The sequence below is a fragment of the Trichosurus vulpecula genome, chromosome 3 (genome assembly GCF_011100635.1).
Source record: "Trichosurus vulpecula isolate mTriVul1 chromosome 3, mTriVul1.pri, whole genome shotgun sequence".
Lineage (NCBI taxonomy): Eukaryota > Metazoa > Chordata > Mammalia > Diprotodontia > Phalangeridae > Trichosurus > Trichosurus vulpecula.
In genome coordinates, this window is record NC_050575.1 from 2,511,013 (window position 1) to 2,524,867 (window position 13,855).

The following is a 13,855-nucleotide window of genomic DNA, read 5'->3' on the forward strand; positions in this document are numbered from 1 at the left end:
GTAATTTTCTACCTTATTCCACCACCTTTCCAGAATTCTCAACTTGACCCTTCCTCATTTCAAAAGGAACAGAAAAGATAAAACAGGAAGGGGGGAGCAATAGAATTATAACTAGCAGCTTCATGTGACCTAGAATAAAATGTACACCATTTTAGACTTGAACACAGTTACTGCGTGAAATTGGATTAAAGAAAATAGCTGTAAAGCTTAAAGCAGCTCCTATAAGGTTCTGAACTCCCAATACTGTTAATACCTTTATTTTCTCCCAGACTTTTTTTGCAGAGAAGAAATATCAGGCATTTCTTCCCTAATTATAGTCATAATTAGGGGGAAAAGGAATAATTTCACCATAACTTTCTAACAATTTGCCACATGAACTCTGGAGGCCAAAGATCGCCAGAGGGTCCCATCAGAGATCCCCATCATTACCCTATGTTGCCTCTGTGGACCAGCGTTCTACAGACTCATGCTGCAAGCTCCTCGTCCATGCTGTATCTTAAGAGGTATTTTCCATGTATCCTGATAGAGGTATCCTCTCTAGCAGTTCAGATTCTGCCGGCTCTAACCTCCAGATGCCCAAGAGAGAAGTGGGTCCCCTACATTTGTGTCATAGGCGAGTGACTCCCACCCCAAATTTCTCCACACAGATGGCACACTACACTGCCTTGCTGGCACAGCTGCTTGGCATGGTGCCTTGGCATGCTGATCTGCCAAAAAGCAATCCAATTCCTAGGTTTTAAATGTCCCACTCAGTGTAGCAATTAATGATTCTTCCCTCCAGTCTAACCTGGTTCATTATGGCTGCCGAGTCAATCTGCCCCAACTTCCGTTCCTGCAGTACTTTTAAAAAATGTGAGGGAAAATTTTTGTGGCTGGCCACAATCAGGAATAAGCAAAACCAATCAACGAAGCAAATGGGCTCTGAACATTTGTAATGACAGCGTTGCCGGGGGTGGGGCCCTGGTCATGGCTCTACCCTGGTCCTTTCCCTCTCTGCCACAGAAGCAAGGTACGTTTCTTTACCCGTTCTCCGGGACCCAGGCTGATCATTACAGTTAATCAGAGTTAGCTGCCTTTTAGTGTCCTTTTCATTTACATTACCATGTTATTATTCGCTTATTATACATCATTTCCCTGACTCTGCTTACTTCCTCCCTCTGCCTCAGTTCATACAAGTCTTCCTATGTTTCTCTGAACTCCTTGTACCCATCATTTTTACTGCACAATAATATCTAGTTACATTCATATACCACAGTTTGTTCAGCCATTCTAGCACTTTTCCACAGCAAAAGTATAACTTATTCTTGTTAATCAGATAAGCTCAGCTGTTTCTACCTGCTGAGATACAAGCGCTATCAGCACCCCCTAAATTTGGTACCCAGGGACAAAGCCCCAGCCTAATTATAGCTGTGCTGTATAGATTAAGATGCATTTAAGGAAATCCCCGAAACTAAGGGGAGGAACACAGCGGATAACAACTGGGGGAGGATCAGCGGAGGTAGAAACAGGTGTGATACTCTTGATAGAGGTTAACTAAAGACCACCTGAACAGAAAGAGGAACTGGATAAAAAGCTTGGGGAAAATGTCAAGCCTGGAATGAAGGTATGATATTTCACTAAGGAGGAACTTAAACCATCTGGACATCTGCTGGCTCCCGCTCCCTCTCTCCCTCTCTCTCTCTCTCTCTCTCTCTTTCTCTCTCTCTCTCTCTCTCTCTCTCTCCTCCCTCCAAAAGTGGAGCGACTGATAAATTTGCCTTGATGATAATTTCAGTCTTCCAAAGTGGGAGAAATAACAAGGAGAATTGCTGCTCTGGGCCTGATTCAGACCACCAAGGAAGAACTAGCTGCTGAAGTAGAAACAACGGATGATGAACTCCATTAGAGAGTCCGTGACATCGAAGAAAGGTGAGAAACAAATTACCTAATATTTTGAAGGGAAAATTGGTCCAGGAGAGATGAGATGCTAACAAGAATGAAACTGTGAATATACAAGTGGAAATTATTCCTATGAGGGTTGGGAAAAGGAGTTGCTATGTGTATATGGGGAAAGTGGGGGGGCAGGGCAGGGAATCTCCAGTTGTTCCGACCTATGTCTTGCCGCTGGACCCAGATGACTCCAGAGGAGAAAGTGAGGCTGGTGATCTGGAACAGCCCTCCCTCACTTAAATCTAATTCACTCGCAAGTCACGGACGGCATCATCTTCCTGATGCCACGGCCCTCTTTGAGAACAAAGGACAAACAACAAGTATATACAGGGGATTTGCCAACAAACTCAAATGTTTAAAAGACATGTATGTAGCTCTCTCATCAAAAAGAAAGGTGATAGAAAGTAGAAGGTTTTTTATTTTCCCTCAACTCTAGGTGGGAATGAAGGATGAAGGCACTCCTGGTACCTTTGGAGCCCAGAGTGAGACTGCAAGGGAAAGGCATTCTTATCCTAAACTGAATATAACCATGAATGGCTGGATCCTAATCTAACCCATTGATCAGGGTTGATTTACCTGGAATTTGCTGCTGCAATGGAGGAGGGATGAAATTACCCTCCTCTACACTTCCACTCTCTCCCTGTCTTGTCAGTGCCTGGAGAGCTGGCAACTTAACCCTTAAATATTATTTGCTGTCTGCACTTTTACAATGATTTTTCTTTCCAGATAATGATAAGTTGATTTTTGTTGCATTTTAACCAAGTGTATGTTACTAATGAGTGGACCACACTATATGGGAAGAACGCAGGGGAATCTCTGGAGAAATAGCCCTAGATTTAACCTTAAGCCCTTGCCCTCTGTCTGTCTGTGTCTGTCTGTCTCTCTCTCTTTCTCCCCTTCTCCCCCCCCTCCCACCCCTCGAGGATGTCTACAAAAGAACAATACAATTCTATGAGAATTGTCAGGAACACCAAAGGCTAGAACAAGGACAGACAGGTAAAAAAAAATGTGAAGGAAAACAAGCAAAAGGTTCGTGGGTTTTTTATTATTATATTTTAAAATAGATTTTTATTGACATTTTCTGTTTCTTACACCACCATAGCATCTTATGTATCCCTCCCACAACCCCCAAAGTCATCCCATATGAAATATTATTTTTTGGAAAGAGAAAAATGTCAGCACAACTGATCCATACAATGAATAAGTTTGAAAACGTGCAATGTGTAACACCCGTGGACCTGCCACCTCCACCAAGGGGTAGGTTGGGGGGTGTCCTTTCCTATCTTTTGAGTCCCACTTGACCTTTATAACCGTGTTACGTTTACTTTTTTTGATACGTCATTTTTCTTTCCATCTACGTTGTTGTAGTGACCGTGCATAGTGTTTTCTTGGCTCTGCTTCCTTTACCCTGCATCACTTCGTAGAGACCTTTTCGTGCCTCTCTGTATTTATCTGGGCTTACATGTTTTTGAAGCTTTCTTGGGGACAACAGCAAGATCAAAGAAAGGCGAAAACATGCTGCCTGGGGGTAAAGATGTTGATAACTGATGACAGTCTGAATGTTCAACTCTTCAATCCTTTTTTTGTTTTGTTTTTTTTTTCTTCCAAGAAAAAATAAGAATTCAACAATTTAACATTCTCATTTTTATCTCATCCTTCCCAGTCTAAACGGGAGCATGAGCCTAAGATAAGCACAGAGACAACCAAGCAAGGTGTAGCCCTCTATGAACTCAAGTTACCAGCTCTAGATGGACTCTATCCGACCACACTCAAAGAACCAGCAGATACGATTGTAAAGTTGCTATGAGCTTCAAAAGATTTTGGAGAATAGGAGAGGTGCTGCTGGCCTGGAGAGGACAAATGTCCCAATGTTTTAAAGAATGAAGACGATGGGTTCTGCAAGCTGTAGGTAGGCTTGACTTACTGGCAAAATTCTTGAACACATTTTCATTATAATCTCTAAAAGGCAATATGGCACAAGTAATAAACTTCCTAGGGACTTGCCATTAAACTGGTCAGTTTTCCTAAGGTCTTGCCCTTAACCCTCAAGGGTGGTTTTTCCCTAAAAGGACCTGCTTTGAGGCATAACTGCATTATGGACCATCATTTGGGCTCCTGAAGTAGCTCCCTGGTAACCTAAGTATGAAATAACCGGGCTATTAAGAATCACCTGCTCCTCCCTCTACCTCATGACTAACAGCCCAGCATGACCAGCACAGGTACAATGAAGCTATGCCAGACTCAAACAGGACTGTATTATTGATAAATATCCTTTCCTGACAATGGCTAAATAAACCTCCTCAAACCTGCTCAATCGTTTTATTCTTGTATCAGACTTGAACTTTCAGGCCTGCTCTATCACAACCAGTACGGCCACATCAGTAACACCGCATACCAAACAAACAACATTTCTTTTCTGAAAGGGCAAGTAGATAGAAATGCTGTAGACTAAGAGTTCTTAACCTGGGTCCACAGATTCCCCTTCCCCCAAGGGCCCATGGATAGACTTCAGGTGTTCTATGAACTTACACGAGAAAAAATAAACCTTTATTTCAATATAATTGGTTTTCTTTGTAATTGTATGTATTTTATTTTACTTACATAAAAACACTATTCTGAGAAGAGGTCCATAGGCTCTACCAGACTGCCAAAAGGGTCCTGGATACAAAACAACTTAAGAACGCTTGCTGTAGATCAAGTATGCTTAAATTTCATCAAAGTATGTGACAGAGTTTCTCATACTATGCTTCTGGCTATGTAAAAGGGAGATCAGAAGAGATCCTGAACAACTTAACAAGGTCAAAGGATAAGGCCTTTGGGGGGATTTTATGGCACCTTTAATAGGTGCAAAGGACCTATTTGTAGTCCTGCACCCAGGATCCATAAGAGTAGAGATGAAATCTGCCCCACTAGGGACCACCACCTTCTTCAGCCCAGAGATCTAAACCATGGAGAGGTAGCAGCAGATGCTCAACCTGGAAAATGGCAACAGCCTGATCAATGTTGGGGAGGCAAGAGTTCCCTAACCCAGAGGTCCTGGACCTAGCCATGCAGAAGCAGTACAATTTCTCTGCCCAGAGATGGCAGCAGCCGGAGGCAGTGGTTATAAGAGCTCCCAGATTTAACTTTCTCCACTTCAAGAGATCATGGATCCAACCTTCCATAGAAAAGAAAAGCAATCTTCTGAGGATGGGAAACAACAAGGAACTGAGCCATGAAGCCAACCTAAACCTCCTTTATTGCTACGAGTTATTTAGATGGTACAGGTCCAGTAGGAAGAGGGTCTCCTCTCTAATAAACCCAAGCACCAAATTCCTTTCAGGGAAGACCTAAAGCTTTAGCATAGTGCTAAAAATATAGCTCCCTAGCACCATCATCCCCTAATAGTATAGCTCCCTAGAGGAGCTGTGAGGGAAACTCACCAAAAAGGTGGGGGGTTGACTCCTTAGCAATCCCCAGATGTATTTCCTTTCTAAGGAATCTAAACCACAGGGTGGTGCTATGGGTCTGAAAGACCACATATGTAGCTCTCTGGTGGGAAGGAGGGATTCACCAAAGAGGAAAGGAGAGATATCTAGCACATTGATGGACTGCAGGGGAGCCTTTTGTGTTTTGTATTGTTTGTGGGGGTAAAATAAATATTTTCCTGTATCAACTATTGTTAGCTTGAGTCTTACATAGGAGCTGGAGTCTTTTTATCTACATTTGTAGAGACCTAACCACAAGCTACAGTCTTAAGTTCTAAAAAGCTCTGGGTGAAGGCACAAATCATAGCTATGCATCTTGGTGGAAGGGGTGAGGCTGGGGGGTGGGGCGGGGGAGACAACCAACCAAATGGAACTTAGATAGGAGTTGTCGCCAGAGTTAGGGGCTCTAAGTCACAGATTATAGATAAAATCATTTTAGACTGATTTTTGGCAGTACCAATACTAAAATTAAAATGTTAGATTTGAACAAAGATGACACACAATTTTGTGAGGCGTTCAATTTTTTTAGAGGCAGAGTGGTACCACAACACATAGAACCAGATTAAAATGTAATTGGGAAATATTTAACAAAATAAAAATACAATAGAATATAGATAATGTTAATATGTAGTTTTCTAAGTCAATGTGTGTTTTAACAATCCGGCTAGCAGCTGTCGTGGGGGTGAAAGCCCAACAACAAGAACGCTACCAGCATGCTGCAAAAGCACAGGTTCTTTTGATCTGCTTAACTAAGAAAAGTTACGTTAAGGGATTGACAAGCTTACTTTAATTCAGCATACAAATATCATTCACTTAGTTCAGGGGAAAAAGCCAGCAGCCTGAACTTCAGAACAAAATACAAACAAATTACAAACATCAGCAGACAGACCTTGTCTGATTCAAATCCCAATACATAGTTACCAGAGTTTAACAAAGTCTCAGCATCCGGGTACAAGCTGGAGGGCTCCTAGCTACAGCTGCCCGGAGTCTCTGCCTCAGCACCACCATGAGTGAGAGCCCTGCGCAAATGGCTCTGTCTTCTCTTCTTATAGGATTTCAGATGTCATCAAACGTCATCTGAATGACCAGAACTTAGGCTGCTACGATTGGTTCTTGAGTTAGTCTCTCCCCTTAGGACCCTGGGAGGTTCACATCCACATAGGTTAGGTTAACACCTAATAGAGGTTAGAGCCTGGGGCTTAGCACTTAGTAAGACTCAATGAAATACACTGAATTACTCAAAGGAAACAAAGGCCAAACTCTTCACATGCACTTGTTGAACTAAGTGCTAAGAGCCCATTTTACTTACCAACACAATGTGTGGCCCTGTTTGGTTTCTATTTGTGCCTGACACCACTGCCCTAAGCAACCCTCTAAGACTATAAATTACAGAGTGCTGACCTACACTGACAGAGTTTTTTTCATCCAGGTATTTCCTATACCAGTGAAATCATAGGTGGAGGTCCCATCCACATACCAAATTATCCAGTGAACTTGTCCATGTGACGCTTCTCACATACTGCCTCCATACCTTTGCAGTCTATTTGCCTTTGCACAACATAGTTTGACGCAGCTGAGTGGCCCAGTGGCTAGAGCACCATGCCTGAAATCAGGAAGATCAGAGTTCAAATCCAGCCTCAGACACTTCCTTGCTGCCTGCCTCAGTTTCCTCTTCTGAAAAATGGAGATAATAACAGCACCTGCCTCCCAGGATTGCTGTGAAACTCCAATGAAATAACACTGATAATAGATTTATTCCGTTCCCCTACTTCCCATGCTTGAAATGTTCTCCTTCCTTCTATCTGTGACTTGAAATCCCTTGTTCTCCTTCCAGGCTTGACTCCATGATCAGGTCCCTTCCTGCTCTGAAAATCTCTGATCCTATAATTTTATAAGAGGTGGCTAAGAAAGGGGGCAACTAGAAGGCACAGAGGATAGAAGGTCAGAACAACCTGTGTTCGAATGCTGCCTCAGACACTCACCAGCTCTGTGACCCTTGACAAGTCATTTCACTGTTCTCAGCCTCAGTTTCGTCATCTGTGAGATGGGGGAGCTGGACTCAGTGGTCTCTACGGTCCCTCCCAGTGTGATCCTAAATGCCATCGACTGTATGAAGCCTCTCCTCCTCTGCCCAGTGTCTCCACTCTGAAATTACTCTGTGCGTGTGAATGTGTGTGTGTGTGTGTGTGTGTGTGTGTGTTCTGTGTTTCCTTTTCTGTGTAAATGCTACTTGCCCCTTATTTTGGGCCCTAGCTCAGTCAAGTCTGACGATGACGATGACGATGATGATAGATAGATAGATAGACAGCATCTACACAGCGCTTCATGATTTCCAAACACCTTCCGTGTTTATTCATTTGATCCTCCCAACAGCCTTGTAAGGCAGATATATTATTTATACCCATTTTACTGAAGAATAGAGTAGATGAGGAAACTGAGGCCCAGAGAAGTTAACTGTCTTGCCCAGAGCCGCCAGCTAGGGAGTGTCCGAGACAGAATTGGAACTTGAATCCTGCGTTAGATCCAACGCATCAGCCAGCCTAGCCAGCAACCCAGTCTCCTAATCAGAATGTAATGAAACACACATGGACCATAAAATTAAATAAACATAAATCAGCTAAGAATAAGATGAAAAGGATATGATTTAATTTTTAAAAATACCCTGCTCCCCTCCTCCAAACTCCTCAGAGAAATAACCCTAGGTCAGAAAGATATTCTCGATTTGCAGTGACAATTCAGCCAAACCTCAGGAATACCAACTCCCTTCAGGCTGGGCTCATTTTTTGATACTTTTAGGTTCCTTATGTCCCTGCCTCAGGGAAAATTACTTATAGGTTAGGCTTGGATGATGTCTGAGATCTCCCTGTTTGGAGTGGAAAGGGACTCAATGTACAATATAAATCAAGTACATGGCAGCTGTTTATTTCCTCTACACACAAAGGGAGGAACGCCAAGGAATAAACATGAAGGACTCACAAACTTAAATTGGCCAAAACCCCCACAAAACTTAAACAAGAAGCAGTAATTTAGAATTGTTTGTATACTCTCCCAGAAGGTTGGCTGAAGCAGTAGAATATGAAACAATTTGTGGGACTGCTGAACTGACGCTTCACATTTCACCCTAGTTTTGCACTATTCCAAGAACTCTTTCCAGGTTCCTGTCTTCTAGCAACCCAGGCCAGGGTTTTGGCTCATTCTCCTGTGGGTGGTCATCCTGGGATGCAAAAAGCCATTCAGCTCCAAGTGAGGGAGGACTCAGGCGCTTTGACCTCTGGAACACACATCTCCAAAGCCAGAATTGTCCATCGCAAGATCACCATTTGCTCAAGAAACAAACATGAAGCAGAAAAAGCTGCCAGGGGCCAAAGGCCCAGGTTCACCTTACCCAACTGAATTCCCCATTCCAGATGCCACATACTTGTAGCCAGTATGCCGCCAGGATGAGATAAAGGGTGCTGTTCTTCTCCCACTCTCCACAGGAAGTTACTTGTCACACCTTCCAAAGGCAGTAAGGAAGAGCAAGATATGGAAGCTAAATCTTCTTTTTAAGTGACCCAGCCCTCCATGTCCTCTGCCACTGTCACAGAGAAAGAAGAGTAGGAATACACCTGGGTTTACTACATCAAACCAAAGGGCCACATATTTTCCAGAAAGTGGCCAGAGTATAGGCTCAGCACTCTGTGGGGTGCACCTCAGCCAGAGAAGACCAGAGGAGCCAGCTGTCTATGCCCAATTACATTTATCTCAAGCTCTTAGAATAGCATCAGAAGTGAAAGGGTTACAATTGAGATAATAAAACTGTAAACAACAGCCATTTTTTTGCTGGCAGCCTGGGAAGGATAGATTACCTGTCCCTTCTCCTTTTGCTCTTCTCACTCAGATTGGAAGGAAATAAGAGATTTACAAATTGTCAGCCCATGGTTGGCTGGGGGTTTTGAGGTAACCCCTTTAGTGAGAAGAGGGAAAAAGCAAAGTTCTCAAGTGGCACTTGGCAGTTCAGACATCAGGGAAATGCCAATCACTCCCAGTAGTCTCTCTAGGCTGGCCCTTCACCCTCCAATGTTCTCATTAACAACCTGCCAACTTAGCCCTGGGGTTGGGGATGGGGAGAGCCATAGGGAGAGAGCATCCCGGACCAAGGTTCATCTTTCTAATCCCCTGTAACCCTGCTCTCCACCTGGACTGGCAAGATAGATTCTCTTCCTCATTTTTTTTCAGAATTTTTAATTCTAAGTTAAAACATCACTGTTTTGTGCTCTCTGGGTAAAGATTTCTTCAGCTGCCATAGGAACCTCTAGCATCTTTCGTCCCTTTTGGGACCCTCACTGACTGGCAATCTATGTGAAAGGTCCTACAACAATGACTTAGATGGGAATTGATAGATGTTATGCTCATGAACCGTATAAACAACCCAAAGGATGGAACGATAACTGGCATGTTGGATGACAGGCTAGAACGCCAGACCAAGTCAAATGAAATTATACTTAATAAGGGTAATATTAAATTCTATACTGTGTGTGAGCCGGAGTAAATCACAGCCTCTCTAGTTGTTCCTTATCTGTAAAATAAAGGAACTAGACTGGAGGACATCTAAAGTCTCTTCCAGTTCTAAATATATGGTCCTATGATTATTTACCAACTAGCATATCCAAATGGCAGAAGATGAGTTTGGGAGGAAAATGTGGTTGCGCTAATTGTAGATTTGGGATATGTGTGTGTGTGTGTGTGTGTATATATATGTATGTATATGTAGATGTGTGTATAGATATGTATGTATGTGTGTATGTACTTAAAATGTTCGTTTAAAAGGTACACATATCCTTGATACTCTTCTTAGTGGGTCACAGAGCAACCTTTGATAAGGATCCTCCTCCTAAGCAGGTCCCCCCACCAACCCCAGCCCACTGAATCAGCCTAAGGAGTCTCAGGCCATTCTCCTTCTCCTCATTAACCACCTTTTCCCCTCAGGGAGCCTCAAAACCACTGGGAAACTATAATAGAATTACCTCTTACAGGAAAGCAAAGGGAAAAGGATGGAAGAATCATACATGACAACCTTCTATGAAGAAAGAACATCCTATCATAGACTCATAATTCATCTGCTCTAACCTTCTCATTTTACAGTTAAAGAAAGCAAGGCCAAAGCGACTTGCCCAAAGTGACACAGCTAGTTAGCTCTAGTTCTGGCTGTGCCAATAACTGACTGTGGGACCCCCGGGCAAGTACCTCTTCAGGCGACAGCTTCTTCATCTCCAAAATGAAGGCGTGAGATTAGATCACTGAAGATATTATAAGGAGTCCATATGTATAACAAGCATGATAGCTCTAATCTTTAATTAGCTCTAATAGAATATACAGCCCCAAAATGGGTTTTTCAAATGTAGTAGATGCTATTGATACTGATAAAACAGAAATCCCTTTAAAAGCATTACTAAATTCATAGTAAGCGTTTGTCACTATGCTTTTTCTCAATCCATAGCTACCTTCATGTGTGGGGCTGGGGTGAGGGATTAGTATATGAAACTGTTTTATATTAAAAAGTCTTCATTCTTCAAAAATCTGAGAAACACTGGACTAGATGGTTTAAAGTTTAAAATTCTTTGTTTCTATGTTTCTCCAGATCTCCAGATTCCCATTTAAGTGCTAAATCTACTGTGTGATACTGGTCAAATATCATAAAATTCTGGACCCTAAGATAAAAATTTCAGGAAGGGCAGTCTTATCTTTTATTAATGGCAATTTAATATGACACCATGGAGAAGGATTCCTATTTTTGTCTACGTTCTCATGTGGATCATTCAGTAGATGTCTAGGTAATGAATCTACCCAGGGTCAGGGTCCTTGGCTTACCCTACAGCCCACCATATCTTGAATATGAATGGAAATCTATAATCATTTTAACTGACTACTTCTTTCTCTGTGCTTTAAAACCACATTACAGTCAGGGTACAAACATCTTTACTAATCAAAGTTACATCTTTCTTAAGTTTGTCATTTGCTTTTTGGTTTTATTCCTCATTTTTCCTTTCCTCTGTAGAGGAATATCTGGTGTGTCACCAGGCATCTGCTCACTAAACTCAGTAAAATGAAACCTGCTAATTGTCACAGGCCCTCAGGGAGAGAGCTATCAACCTGATGTCGTGTTTTACATGCTTCACTGGGGTGCTCTCTGTTGGACTAGACTTTAGTAGTGCAACATAGAGCACTGCCCTCCAGTGCTTGAAGATGACAGTGTTTTAAACATACTAAAAGTAGAAGCAAAAAGGGGAAAGCTGGGACTCCTTAGATCTGCATAAAATTTCCACGAAGAATGAAAAGGACACATGCAAACAATCTGACACACTTAAAATATTTTTTGCTGATGGTAATTACCATAAAAATGGCAGACAGTTTGGAGGAAATTCCTCTTTGGGGAGACTGGACTTTTTTGTAAAAAGAGCTTATTGTTAATTTTAATAGATTATGTTTTTATACTGTAACTATAATTTATTTCACAGGTTGAACTGCCTTCATTGTTTTGCTGGGCCTTGCATAGCATAAAAAGGTAGCTAAGAAAATTATTTTCTGATATTTATCATTACCTAAATATATATTATAATACAATTAATGTAGCAAGCATGTAGCAAAAGGAGTTAGGTCCAAGTCCTTTCCCTTTCATGTGTGGAACTCCCAAGGCATATGAGCAAAAGGGCAGCTCTCTGGCCATGCGGACCACAGATGACAGCAAAAAACAAGGAGTGACATTTTGTGAACCTTCATGTATTAGCAGGGCAAATTGAGACACTAAACCTCAAAAAGATCTGGAGCAAGGCCTGTGCTAAAGACCACTATGCCCATGCTATTCCTCTCCGGAAGAGAAGCAGCCTGTGCCAGGCGGGGACACTGAATCAGTAGGAGAGTCCTGAAAAGGGGCAAAAGGTCAACATAGCAGGGAACCACAGAACCAAGGACCAGAGGTGGGGGAAAAACCAAGTATCCAAAAGGTATAAAGACCCCACCTAGAGGCAAAACTTAGACCTTCCCCCTCACTGGTACTTGGGGTCATGTGGACTGTGCAGGTCCAAGAGAGAAAGATAACTTTCTGGCAATCTCAAGTAACAAAGGACAGTATGATATAATCGGAAGGAATATAAATATATATATATATATGTATATGCATATATATAGTACGTGTGTACGTATATGTATGTGTGTGTTATATATACATAAACACATCTATGTCCTTGTTTGAAGAGGTGAGTTTTTCTTTACTGTTCATGGGTTCAGAAAAATGTCCTTTGTAGTCTTTGTTGTACAATATTTTCTATTTATATTGCTGGCCTGAAGGCTTGCAGGAAAGTTGAGGGCCCTTTTGGGGAAGGAAGTATGCTAAACACTGAAATTCTAGGTATTCTCTAGGAGCCAGAGGGATTTTATAGTGCAGTTCTTGCATCAAGAGGGTCACAGTAACATTGGTACTACACTACTACAGGCCATAGGATCATAGATTTAGAGCCGGAAGGTACCTTAGAGGTCATCTAGTCCAACTTTATCATTTTACAAATGAAGAACATGAGGGCCAGAGAAGTTGTGGCTTGCCCAGGCCACAAAGGTAATATTAGTGACAGGCAGGATGTGACACCAAATAAAATCCTCTCCATTTCAAGGAGTGTGAAAGGCCTGAGGCAAGTCCAGACTTGGTTATAACAAATTCTAACATGAGATTCTTCTTTTGCATTTGGACAATTCTACTTGTGAAAACAGGGAGAAACACGGACAATTCTGAGAGAACCTCCGAGAAAGGAGATAAAAAGTACTAACTAAAGGCAAGGATGAACAAGGTGTCTTATTTCCCAACAGCTAATTTACATATTCCTATAGCGAAGACTTTGAGATGAATTATGGGAAACTCTAAAAACTTGAACTTTTTGATAAATACGGGACGATTCCTTAGTTCCTATTTGTGGTACATCTGACAGAAATAAGGTTTTTAGTTTCTCACTCTAAGTTCACAAAGAGAAACCAAAGCAGAATGAGAACAGAGGCAGAAGACAATCGAAGACAGAAGAACAAGAAAAGAGGCCGAAGAAGCAAAGCAGAGACTCAGAATGTTCCCAGCTCCTTGAAGAGATAAGCAGAGTCCACCGGACTCTGGGAATGCTTTAAAGGGGGCTGAGCCTAGCCAAGCCCAGCCCAGCCCAGCCGAGCAGATAGCTCATAGCAAAATAATCAAACTGAGAACTGAAAAAGGAGCCTAGAGCCTGGGTTGCTCTTCAGCTGAGCTGACTGGAGGAAAAGAGGCTTTGCAATGCTTTTGCTGGGAGCTGAGCTGGTTGGAGTAAAAGCTTTCCTGTTGAGAGCTGACTGGAAGAAAAGCATTGCTGCTGAGAATGGATTGGGGGCGGAGGGGAATCCTCTCTTACTAGAGTTGGCTGAAAAAGTGTAGAGGCTTTTTGGCCTGGTCCTTTACCTAGATATTA